We start from the raw sequence: 12,854 nt of genomic DNA, 5'->3' as shown, positions 1-12,854 counted from the left end.
TAAGTCCAGCCTCAGCCTGGCATTCAAGGCCCTCAAAGTCTGGCCCTAGCCTCCCTCTCCAGGGCCATCTCCTCTACTTGTTCTCCAAACACCCCAGACCACTCGCCCTTCCCTGAACTGCCCTATCCTCATGTTGTCTGCCTTTGCACATACTGTTCCCGGTGCCTAAAATGTCCTGCCCTCTTCCTCCACGTGGCAGACTTCCACTCGTCCTTCTAGGTCCAGCTCCCTGCCTCTTCCTCCGGGAAGCGTAACAGGCTCTCCCTCTCCCATCGCTGGTGGCAGAATGACTTGCTCCCCTCCCCATCACATCCACGAGCAAGTAGGACACTTCCTACCTTCAATCACAGTTAGGATCTGGGCCAGAGCTGCTCACACTATTTGGGGAGAGTTTTCCAATCTGTTGCCAACTGATGCTTTTGTAAATTACAATTTTTTAAAAAATGAGGCAGCAATGGTCAAGTTGCAATAGGAGTTTTTTGACACTTACTTTCAATGTTGTAACTATCTCGCATGCAGATCAGTAACACCCCGCTTACAGGTGGGCGGGGGTCTGCAGACCACCCTTTTCTGGGTACAGGACCCATCAAATCACGTGTTTATGTTTGGCCCTCCAGAGCCCAAGAGGGGCACTCCATGAACATCTGTTGACCCAAATATGGGATGGGAAGGTCCCAACAACCCAGTAACATGGGCAGCACCTGTGCTGGGCCACCCTACCCTTTTCTCAGGTGAGCACACAGATGCCACAGCTGGCCCACGCTGTACTTTCTCGGGACCACCTGGCATCAGGTGCTTGGAGCCTACAAGTCCCCCAGATGCCCCTCCTACCTTCCCTCCCAGCATATCCTCCAACCACAGTTCCCACGCAGTGGAGGAGAGCTCAGACTCAGGAATCAGAGAGACATGGGTTCAGGTCCTAGCTCTGCCTTTCATAGCTGTGTGGCCTTGGGTAAGTCATTTCAATTCTCTGGGCCTCACTTTCTCCTCTGTAAATGAAGGCTAATGACACCAGCGGGATGGGGCAATGTGCTGGGACCCATCCACACTCATAAGCTTCATTCAAGTTTGGCTATTACTGATGTTTCTAAAGGCCTGGCTCACCCAGCCCAAAACTTGGCCTTGTGTCCTCCCTTTCTGTTTTTCCTCCACCCAAGACCCAAAGTCTTATTTGGGGGGGGCTGGGGGGAGGTAAATTCTTCCCTGGCTGCTAAGTTTGCTGATTTCCTTTGCAGATTTCACCCCCCTGGCCCTCCCTACCCCGGTCTAAGTGCCCCGCCCCTGGCCCCAGGACACCTTGAGCCTCTGACCTCTTCACCTCCTCTCTAAATACCAGCCCTCTGGATGGTCCAGCTTTTCCTCTGCGGTACAGCTGTCTAAAGAGGTATCTTGCACCACCCTGGGAAAATGCTGCCCTGTTTGGGTTGGGGCACGGAAGGGCTAGGCTAAAAGATCAGGGACAGGCCCCCGGCTTGCAAAAGCCCCACCACCACCACCACCTCCACCCACCCTCCAGAGCCCACCTCCCTGTACCTTGGGCCATGACAATGCTGAGTCCACCCGGGCTGGCTCCCAGTCAGCCGCCCCCACGAAAGGCTCACTCCCTGCTGGGGCTGAGGGTCCGGTGGGCTGTTCCCCAGGCCCGTCGGCCAGCCCAGAGCCTCCCAAGCCGGCCATCTCCATCCCCCGAGCATCGGGCAGCAGGATCCCTTCCCGGCCCTCACCCCTTTCCCTCTGGGAAAGTGGGAGATAGTGGGAGAAGCCACTCTGGGAAAGCTGACACTGTGGGGGTGGTTCCATATTTACTTGCTTGGTGACGTCCATACCAGCCCAGCTCGGTGCCCAGGTCAAGTTGCTCGCCTTGTCTGCTGGTCCCACTCTGGCCCCCAGCCCCACCATGAGCCAGAGAAGGCCCGCTGGCCACTCTCCCCTCCCCCTTCCCCCAGGTCCTCATGCACATGACCCGGGTCTGCTGCCTCTGTCCCCTTAGGATGGGGTGAGCTGCTGTCACAGCAGAGTCAAGCAGTAACCCCCCACACACAGCCACTCCTTCTGGAAAGCAGGGCACAGAGACCGGGCCAAAAGCTCTCAGAATTCCCCATCTTACTCTGATGATTGCAGGAGGACAGTGGGTGCAGAGGAAGGGGTCCTAGATTTGGGATTTAGCTTGGTCACTCCCTAAACAGTACAACCTCTGGCATGCCACTTTCTCTCTGGGATCCCCCATCTTCTCAGCTCTAAAATGGGGTTCATGAGAGCCAGCCCATGGGCCTCACGGGCCATTGACAGGGGATCTGGAAAAAGATGAGTTGGGAGGAGTCCCCGTTGGCCTTACGGGTCGGGTTGGGGGGGTTAGAGAGAGTGGTGGAAGGGAAAGTTCTAGAAGGCACTGAAGGCTGGAGGCCCAGGTGTGGCTTTGCATAAAGGGTCCCTGCCCCTTAGCACTCACCAGGGATCTGAGGCTGATGCTAGGGAGCAGGACAGTCAGCAGCCGTCTGCCCCCTCCCCTCTCCCCGCCTCCTTCAGCCCATGTCATTTCATTGGAGACTCTTGGTCTGTCCAAATGTGCCTGCAAGTTCTCACCCATCAGGTTTCCAGGTGGGGAGAAGGGCCTGTAACCAGCTGTGTAAACCAAGGGCTTATAAATCAAATCCCACATTTAAAGCACCCAGGAGACCTGCTGGGAATTGTTAACTAACACAGGTAGGCCACCCCTGAGGCTACATTTATAAATGTGGGTTTCTCGGGTGACTGGAAAGATTAGATTATAGCTGGGTGATCTGGAGCTAGTCACTTAACCTCTCTGAACTTGCTTGAGCTTTCCCATCCATAAATGGATATAGAAGGGACCTCAGGGGGCACGATATGTGTTCCTCTTAAATCTAGTCATGAGGACAGGGAGGAAAAAAATTTTGTCCAAAGAATGTGGCCCTGGACTGATCCTATAGTCTCCACTAATAGGGAGGGAAACTGAACTACTTGAGTTTCTCCAAGCCCTTCTGTGTGTCCAGGCCTTTGCACAAGCCATACCCCACATAAGAATGCCTCGCCCCTCTCTACTATCTCCTCAATCCTTCGAAACCCAGCTCGAAGGCCACCTCCTCCTCCAGGAAGCTTCCCTTGACCTAGAGTCGGTGGCCATCTGCCTTACATCCTTGTACTAGAATCTTTAACTGCCTGGTTAATTGCTCACCTCCCACGCAGAGACCGGGTTCCCCTTGCACCCCCAAGCCTAGCACAGTACCTGGCCCAGGGATGGCCCATGGGCCCTGATCACCTGATGAAGAAAGGAAGAACTAAAGGAGGCCCCAAGCCTCCCCTTTTACAGAGCCCTGGCCAAGGACACCACCACGAGTGTGGCTGCACCACGCGAACACCGGGCTTTCCAACACAGATACAAATCTGCAATAGGAAACAGGCTTTTTAAAAATAACAGCACATTTTTTTTCTTTATTCTTCATTGTTTTTTTCCCCCCTTTCTGCACGGCTTATTTTTCCGGCACAGCCCCTGGGCCAGCTGTGGGGAAGCCTCTCCCAGGCCCCACTCTGAGAACATGGGGCTCTGGGGCCTCCAAGGATTCTCGGGCCCCAGCAGGGGTGGAGATGTACCAGATGGTTCCAGACCAGCCCTGGCAGCAAGACCACCAAGCAGCTCTGGGCCAGAAACCAGTTTGCACAAACCCTAAGGGTAGGTGGGTGTCACCTCCTGGGAATTTACCCCCCTAGAAGGGTTTTATAAACCCATGTGATATTTCCAAAGGGGTATCTCCTCAGTGGGTCTGGGGTTCTCTGTCTTCATTCTAAGAGGGCATCCTCAAGGAGGTGGCATCAGAATGCCAGGGTTCCAATTGTGGCCATATCCCTGTGTAACCCTGGATCTTTTACACCACCTTCTGGGCCCTCAGTTTACCCATTTGTGAAATGCCAATAATAACACATACCTTGTGGAGTGGCTTTCTACATAGAGACATGCCTAGGACCCTCAAGAGCCCTCAATAAACATTCACTCCTTTGCCATCATTATTTTCATCACCCCTGGATCTCCTATCCTGTGGCCCCATCACCTTATCATATACTCTCTAGATCAGCAGAAGCCTCAGGGTTTGTTAAATCCCACACTCTTGCCCTCCCGGGTGTCCTCTCAGACCTCCCAGAAATGTGGTCCTTATGGGGCGCGGCCTCCTGTAAGTGTGGGGAGCTTGGTACCTATACCCTACAGACCAGTTTGTCCACCACACCTGATGCCTCCTTCCAGCGGGACCCACCTGCCCTGACACCCAGGAAGCAGGGTTCATTTACCCTGTCTCTCACCCCCGGCACCCAGTGAACCTGCAGTCAATGCTCAGGGAATCTTCAGAAGCAGCCCTTGTGTGCAGACCCTGGAAATAGAGCAGCAAACCCAGGCACTGCCCCCGCAGAGCTCCCAGTCTGATGAAAGGCGGAGACCAGAATCAGTAATCACACCCACAACTATAAAATTGCTACAGAGATGAGTGCTGCAAAGGAGAGGTACATGGGGTCATGAGAGGCTGTCATGGAGGGCTCCATCTAATCAGGGAGGGCTTCCCTGAAGAGGTGAAGTGGAAGCTGAAAGATGGATGAGGAAGCCTAAGCAGGGGGAATGCAGTGCATGGTCAGGGCTGACGGGACAATGTGCCATGTCAGGGGGAACGTAGCGAATGGAGGGATGCAAAACGGTGTCCCCACAGGGTCTGGAAGGCAGCTAAATGATTTCTAGCTTTCTCCTAACAGCATTGGAAGTCCCTGAAAGTTTTCCAGGCAGGGGTTGATAGACTCACATTTGTTTGTCCAAAGGGTCACCCTGGCTGCTAATGGTGAGCCTTCCTGAGTCCCGAGACAAGTGTGTATGTACTTGTCTCAGCCTGGAATGTTCCTCTAGTCCTTGTATCGGTCAGTTCAGGCTAGGTTATGCTGTAGTAACAAACAATCCCCAAATCTCAGTGGTTGCAAACAACAAAGGTTTAGTTATCATTCAAGCTGCATGTCCATTGTGGGACATTGTCAAGGGGATCTGTGCCACACAGCCACCCAGGGACACAGACTAGCAAAGGCAGCTGCCGTCCCACCTGCCGCTACCTGCCATGCCACAGGGAAAGAACACTCTGGAGGCTTGTGCACTGGCCACTAGATGCTTTGGCCCAACCTGATTTGTGTCACTGAAGCTCACAACTCACCCACCAGCCACACGGCCCCACCCAAGCACAAGGGTCCCCAGATTCAATCCTTCCCTGTGCATGGGTGAACTGGAAATGTTTAGGGGTTAGTATCAAGAACTACCCAGACACTCTCCTGCTCCACCTTGCCCTTACCAGTCTCAACTCATTCATTAGATCATAAGCGGTCCAGTATTCCAGAAGAAGGGCGGGGCACATGCAGGAGAGAACTAAACTTGGAGCGCAGGAAGATCTCGGGGGAGGGTGTGAGGTGAGGCTGAGGAAGGGGCAGGGGACAGATCACTCCAGAGCTTTTAGGTCATGGGGGCGATTTGGTTCTTCATCCCAAAAGCTGAGAAGACTCTTCTGAGTTTTAAGCAAGAAACAGGAGGCCTGATACGAGCTTTTTCGGAACAGATCACTCTGATTGTGAGGTGGAGACTGGCAAGGAGGGGAAGCTGCAGGTAGACAGTTCGGAGGCTCAGAATATTTCCTGAGGATGGACAGGAGGCAAGGGACGGCCTTGGATGCTGTGTGCTGGTCATGACTATGATAGAGCCAAGGGGATTGGCCAACGAGGCAGCTGAATAAACGTGTGACTCCTGACTCCTAGTCCGATGGTCTTTACTTCCTTCACACTTGCCAGTGACCTAGAACCAGGGAAACCCCAGCTCCACATCCAAGACTACGAGAGGAAAGATTCAAATGACAGAAGTCTTACTGACACCAAAGAAAACAAATTTATGAAACACATCAATCCAAGGGGTCTGGAGGACAGAACTCTAACTCATGTCAATGCTGGACAGAAGTGATGGTTGTGATGGTTGATCGGGGCTCTTGGGACAAGGGAGGGGGAACCCCTTGTCTTTGAGAATGTCATTAGGAAAGAGAACTAGCCCGTGCCCCAGCTGCTCCTTGGAGGCCCTGTCTGGAATCGGATGGTCTTGGGCTGGGCAATTCTGATGGTCCCAGGATAGTAGGTTCCACAATAATCCCAGATAGAGAAAACACTTCTCGAATCATGTGTGGAGCACAGACTAGGCATTTTATCTCTATCACCTTTAATCTCACAACTGCCTTGCCACACAGGTTCTGTTGGCTCCATTTTCAGGATGGAGAAGCAAGGTTCAGAGAGATCAAAGGTAACCGTGCCAAATCCAAAGTCATACAGTTATAACACGGTGGTGGGGGAAGGATTCCCAACAGAGAACCACTTTCCTTAAACTCAAGCAATCATATGGGACTCTTCCCAGCAGGTTCTCAGACATTTGGCCACACAGAACTCTGCCCACCTCTCAGAGAGCTGGTGGGTGAACACCATGCCCCTGCCCCACAGGTAAGGACACCACCACTCAGACCCAGGACCCCACCTCCCTAACAGCTCCCTTCCTCTCAAGGGTACTGTGGACAAAGGCCAGCTTGGGTGCCACTGGCATATGGCACCACGGAAAATTCTTTTGCCCCAGCCCAGACAAACCCCCCTAAGTTTATAGGGTTTCCAGGCATCAAGAGCAATCTCTCATTATTGCCTCCTGTCCCTGCGCACAAAGAACTGGGTGTGTTTCCTCTCAGTCACTCTAAATTATATACCACAGCCTTTCCCCACATGAAGCCAACGTCTACGAAGAAAGATTGAACATTATTCTCTCCTAAGTCCCAGCCCATCCCAGGGGTCAAACCACTCCCGCCCAACCCAGTTCAAGACAGAAGCAACTTTTCAACCAGCATCGCCCAACGCTCAAGCAATGTGTATGCTCTTTGCGGCGACTTGCTTAGGGCGTGCTGGCCTTGACCGGAGAAAGGTCACTGGCCGCCAAGTTTCTGCAGTTCCTGCAGAAGAGAGCACCTTGGGGATTGCGAGTGGGGGATGGAGGCTACGCTCCAGAGAGATTTCCCGAAGAGTCTACACGGCAACTAAGACTTAAAATATATTAAAGAAACGGCCCCCGGCTCGGCCACATCCGGCGGGAAGTCGCCGCGGGCGGCGTTGGAAGAGGCCCCACCGCCTCCTGAAGGGCCCAAGCCCCCGACATCAGCCCCAGGCAGCGAGCCGAAAGTGCCCCCAGAACTAGGCCAGCGGCCGCAGAGAGCCCTCCAGCATTCCGCGCTCCGCCCCGCCCCTGTCACCGCGTTCTCATTCCGAACGCTCGGCCCAGGCCGCCGCTCCCATTGGTCGGCGGCCACGTCCGTCAGCGGGCGGAACGCCGGCGCAGAGAAAAGGCTACATTGTAACAAGGCGAGCGAGCGAGGAGCGAGCGGGGAGGAAGGAGGCGGAGGGGCGGCCCCCGAATCCCGCAGCGGCGGCGGCGGCGGCGGCGGCAGCTACCTGCCGAGGGTTAACCCACCTCGGGGCCGGGACGAACCGCCCCCCCAAGCCCGTGCCCGCGCCGCCCCGGGCCCCCCGCTCCGCCCGCGCCGGCCCCCGGCTGCCCGCGCCCCCCGCAGCCGCTCGCAGCCCCTGCACCCGCGGCCCCCGCGCTCGCTGGCAAACTGCCGAGCGCTTTCCGAAGCCATTTTCAATGGCCACATTGGCTACCGGGGCTGACTCACCTTCCCGGGAATGCTGCGGCAGCCGCGGGGCCCGGGCGACGCGGGCGGCCCGGCGGGCGGCTCGGCGGAGGCGGCGCGGCCCCGGCTGGCGGCCCCCGCGGCGGGAGCGGCCGCGCTGCGGGCGCGCTGGTCCCCGGCGAGGCAAAGTTTCAGCGCCAGCCTCGGCGCGGCGGCGGCGGCGGCGACTCGCTGCTGCTCTCCTCCCCTGCTTTGACCACCATCTTATTAGTACAGGAAATGACATGGAAAACGGAAGAAAGCGGCGTTTGGGGCAGACGCGGACCCCCCAATTCAGGGGCCGGAGCCGGGACTCACCAGCCGCGTCCCAACCCGGCCCCGGAGAAAACTCCCGGGGCCCCCTCGGCCCCCGCCCCGCGCGCTGCCCGGAGGGGGGAACCTAGCTCCTCGAACCCAAAAGGAGAGGGCGAGTTTTATAATCCTGCCCGCGGAGAAATCGAGAAAAAAATAAATGAAAAAAGAAAAGGTTAAAAGAACTTTCGAACTGGGACACTTTTTTTTTTTTTTGATCGAAATTAAAAGTTCTAAAATTTTAAAAAAGTCATTCCGTGGGGGGGCTCCCTGGCTCCCCGGCCCCGTTGCTGCCCATTTAGAACCAGATGGGGGGGGGGGGATTAAAGCGTTTATAATTTTAACCCTTTCAAGACACTCCCCCCCGCCCCCGTCACGCGCAGCAGGGCCCCTCCTGGTCCCTTTTAACCCTTTGAACACCCAGCAGTTTGGAGATACAAACTAAAGTTGTAAAACATAGGAGACCCGCGGCAAGCTGAGGGTAAGGGACGTAGGGGTTCGCTCGTAATGTTAACTGGTTCGGTGGGGCTGCGGTTTTAAGTCGGGCACCGCACGTGTTCTTCAAGTGGAAATTCGTTACAAGGGTTTGAGATTCTGAGAACCCGGCCGGCGGGTCCCTGGCTGATTTGGAAAAGACGTTGATTGAAGCCTCCCTCCGTTGCTTGGTTTCTCAGTTTCTCCATCTGTGAATGGGATTCAATATCCCAGAAAGACAAGGTAGCCAGGAAAAGGTGGGGCGGAATTTTCATAAAGACAAAGTGTTGAAAAGTCTGAATGGTTTCCTTCGGGCGCCCACAAAGCCAGTGGGGCGGCGATGGGGCAGAGGACACCGCGGGATGGCGTAACCACGACAACCGTTCCCAAAATAACCGCTTTCTCTTGGCATTGTCCACAAGGCTTGTGGCGGAACTGCAAGGTCTCCTGCCCAGGGAGGCTATGCTACGCTGGCTCTAAAAAAAAAACGAACCCTAACCCTCCCCCACCCCAAGTTAGAGTTTGCTTGGAGAGATTCAGTCCCAAGAAGGCGCCCAGGTGCGGCGCTGCCCAGTGAGGAGCGCCCCACCCTGCTCCCCAAAATGTCCATCAATCCGAGCCCTGCAAGAGCTGGCACTGGGGGCCTCTGGTGGGTACCACCCTAGGGAGGCCTCCTCCCAAGGGAATGAAGTTCATTCAGGTCAACCTCGCGGTTGGCTAGGAGCCCCGCCCTAAGACTGGTGTCCATGGTCAGGGCCCAGAATGTGCTGGGGGCTCTGGGAGTGGGATGTTGGAGGGGGGGCAGTTAAAAAACTTACTCTACCACATCATCTTTCCCCCTTAATTTTGACATCAAGAACACAGTTTCATGGAATCCAGTTTCTAGCTGGATGATCCTGAGTAAGTGACTTCCCCTTTCTGAGCCTCAGTTCCCTCCTCTGCAAGTGAGCCACACTATAACCCTCCAGCTGCTTGCCAGCTCTGTGTGAGGGGCCATGAGAGCATATTTAAAGGGCCCATCACCTGGCTGCTCACAGTAGATGCTCAAGGAATGGTAACTAATGCCGTAATTCCATGACAGCCAATATAAATATAGACATTCCCAGAGAGTCTATCTGTTCTATGCCAGGCAGAGTATTGGGTACAGGGGAGCACCAAGATCGTTAAGCGGGATCCTTCAAGGAGGTCTCCACCTGCCAGGGAGATGGAGGCACTCACAGTGAACTCGAAATAATTCAGTGATTAATGCACATCCAACTGCCCTAAGCATTATACTGGAGGCTGAGTGCTTAGGCAGTGAAAGAGCACTGAGGAAGGAGCTGTTCGTTCTCTTCCAGGAGTAGAGTCCACAGAGGAAGCAATGTTAGAAGTGGGCCTTGCAGTGTTGGGTGGGGGGGCAGGGGAGGGCCCACTGGTATTTCCACCAGCAGTAAGATGGCATTTCAGGAAGGCCAACAGCATAAGCAAAGACCTAGACGTAAAGTGCCCAGGGTGACTGGTGTGGGGTGATGTGGCTATGGGGCAACTTCTTGAGGGCAGAATGTGGGATCCCTGGTCCAAATTCTTTGTGTCCTGCAGGAAGAAGCTGGAGCCAGGAAGTGGCAGGAGTGCAGAGTAGGTGGCCAGAGGACCTGGAAATGAGTCCAGAAAGCCAAATGGATAAAGAGCAAGAGTGTGGTCACAGCCTCCAAAAAGCAAAAAAGGTCTTTAAGGGAATGAGCTGGTAAGTGAAGCAAAGAGGGAATTTTATCTTGGGGTGCTGGTTTTCTATTTAAATCTCCCCATCTGTGTGGCCCAGTCTGGCTTCCCCTTGCCAGGAACACTGGTTCCCAGGGCTGCATCTGTGAAGTGGGGCTGGGTCCTCTGGCATTGCAGGCTGGGGAGCAGGGGCTGCAGGTGTGACCCTCGGAGAGCAGAGAGACACTGCACAGGTCAGAGATCTAGGTCTGAGGCATAGCCTCCTGCCTACACCGTGTTTCCTGGAGCACAGGATTCTTCCTTTGTGGGCTCCAGGTTCTTCCCATAAGACCCAAAGAGTTTGGACCAGGGATCCCACATTCTGCCCTCAAGAAGTTGCCCCATAGCCACATAATCAAGACTAAGGCTCAGGAAGGAATCTGAAACGAAGCTGGAACAGTTGCTAGAACCATCTCCCAAGGGACTCCATGGCAACCCAAGGGTCAGCACAAGTGCTCTGGGCAAGTGTGGACAGAAAGTTGCTCTGGGATCTGAAGGTCATTGCCATGGACAAGTGGTCTGGACAAGGCAGGTCTTGTGAGGCTGTACCTCAGCTTCCCTCTGTGGTCTGAGTTGGGCCTGAAACAAAGAAGTAGGGGTGGAGTGGGTGCTCCACTTGAATTCCTTGGAACTACTAGCAGGGGAGGTGAGACGGGGATGGAAGCAAACAGAACACACTGCACACACTTTTGGGACATTACCATTTGACTCAGTAATCCAAGGCAGATATCGTCATCACTGTTTTTACAGACAGGGAAAGCATGCTCAGAGAGGTTAAGAAATTTGCCCAAGGCCGCACAGCTAGTTAGAGGTAGGATAAGATTCAAACTCAGATCTGCTTGACTCCCTAGCCCAATGTCTTCTGCTCCTGGATACTTCTGATTTATTGTCCTTTTCCATAATGTAGCTTTTCAACCTAAAAGTAAATATTTCCTAAATTTCTCTCTTGGGGATATTGCACAAAAGGAAGTGACCAGAACTTTGTGGTGTGAGGTCAGGTACTTCATGACCTCCCCCTGACAAAAAAAAAGTACTAACTGAGTCACCTCCAGGGCCCTGTGAGGACACTGAGATGCTCTAAGGGAATCAAGCTTGGCTCTTTGGAAAGAAAAGACAACCTGAGGCCTTTCTTACCTACCAATAATGATATTGCAAAATATGCATCCAGTGATATGAGCTGAATAGCCTCTGGGTCACTAGCAATTCCCTTCCACATTTGCTGTAAAACAAGGATGTTGTTTGTGGCATGAACTGTTGATCCCTCCTAAACCCTCAAGGGAGAAATTTCACTCAAGATTCAGTGCCTGGAAAACACAAAACCTGAAAATCAATTGCATTTCACCCGTGGAACTGGCAAGCATGTCCTTTGCTAATAAGAAGAGCTCCATAACTGATCAGGTTTCCCTTTTTGCATTGGCTGCCAGGAAGCTCTGAGCCAAATTCCACCCCTGTTCCCAACAACTTTGGCAGTTGCTTCCTCCTTGTTCCCTTTTTCTCACTTCTAATCCTACTGACTCAGCTTTGTTTTGTCTGCCTTCTATTAAAGATGCCCCCCCTTTTTAATTGCAAGAAATAAATATTTACAATAAATCCACGTTTGGAAGAGTTTCTGAAGGGACCTGGATTCCACTGGCCTTGTGTTAAGCCAGGCCCGGTCCTCTTCTGGTCTGGTCTTGTTCACTTGCCCAACAGCTGAGGGATCCCTCTCTTGGAAGGAAGGAGGAACTGGCTTAAGACCAAGGGATTCCTCGCCCAGCTGCCGATGATGGCTAAGAGCTAATGCCCCGGGTTAGATCGGCATTGCTATTTTTTGCTCAACTGACAAACAGCTTGCCTCTCCCCAGGAAGCCCAAACCACGATCCCCTACCTATGCCTCCGAAAGTAGCCCCCATTATTTCCTCCCTTTGAGGTATGGCAGGAAACAGACTCTTTGTTTCTGCAGAAGCGAGCACCACTTACAACTGTTTACCATGCATCCAGGCGATCGGGGCAGAGGTGGGGGACAGTGGGATGGTGGCCGAGGAGCAACTTGACCTCTTGAGGACAGGGGAGGCCACACTGAGGAGGGGGCGTTTCACTGGAATCTTGACAGATGAAGAAGCTGGACCCACAGAGTTGGGAAGAGTTGCCCGGCCGAGCAGGGGCTTGAAGCAGGACCTAGCTGAGGTGGCAGAAGGCCAGTGTGCCCAGAATGTGGTATGGAGAGGGATGCAGGGAAGGAGATGGGGGGGCAGTTCACGGATCTGGCCCCATGCTATTCCCACAGTTTGGGTTGACTGGAGGTGTAGCAGAAACTGCTGGCCGCCTTCAAGCTGGAGAGACATACAAACGGATTCAAGTTTCACACCATTGCTTTGGCTGCCATGGGACGTCCTATGTTTACTGCATGCCCTGTCAGTAGGTTGGCCTCTTGTTTAATTATCCCCACATTAGAGACGAAGTTGATGTGGACACATCTCTTTTTTTTCTTTTTTTTTTTTTTTTTTTGGCTGCCTGGCCTCTGTCGTCCCTTTCCGTTACTGGGAAGCCACCCATCTTTGGAGGCTTATTTGTGCCCAGGGAGAAACACTGAAACTCCTTTCCTGGGTGCTGTAGACTCAATGTCTGCA

General features: G+C 53.8%; 1 protein-coding gene across 3 annotated transcripts in view; it reads right to left on the bottom strand.

The window, feature by feature from the left end:
- PRDM11 (PR/SET domain 11) overlaps positions 1 to 8,260 on the bottom strand; it is an 84,245-nt gene extending 75,985 nt beyond the window's left edge. The window contains exon 1 of one of the 3 annotated variants that reach the window (XM_082684029.1): positions 7,725 to 8,260. The gene's annotated coding sequence lies outside the window, so the exon portion shown is untranslated. The remainder of the gene's footprint in view (positions 1 to 7,724) is intronic. The other 2 variants (XM_082684028.1, XM_082684031.1) reach the window with 2 other exon arrangements.
- Positions 8,261 to 12,854: the final 4,594 nt, after the last annotated feature.

The sequence above is a fragment of the Mustela nivalis genome (assembly GCF_964662115.1).
Source record: "Mustela nivalis genome assembly, chromosome: 9".
Lineage (NCBI taxonomy): Eukaryota > Metazoa > Chordata > Mammalia > Carnivora > Mustelidae > Mustela > Mustela nivalis.
Note: the sequence above shows the minus strand (reverse complement) of the source record. Positions and strands in the feature narration are given on the sequence as shown.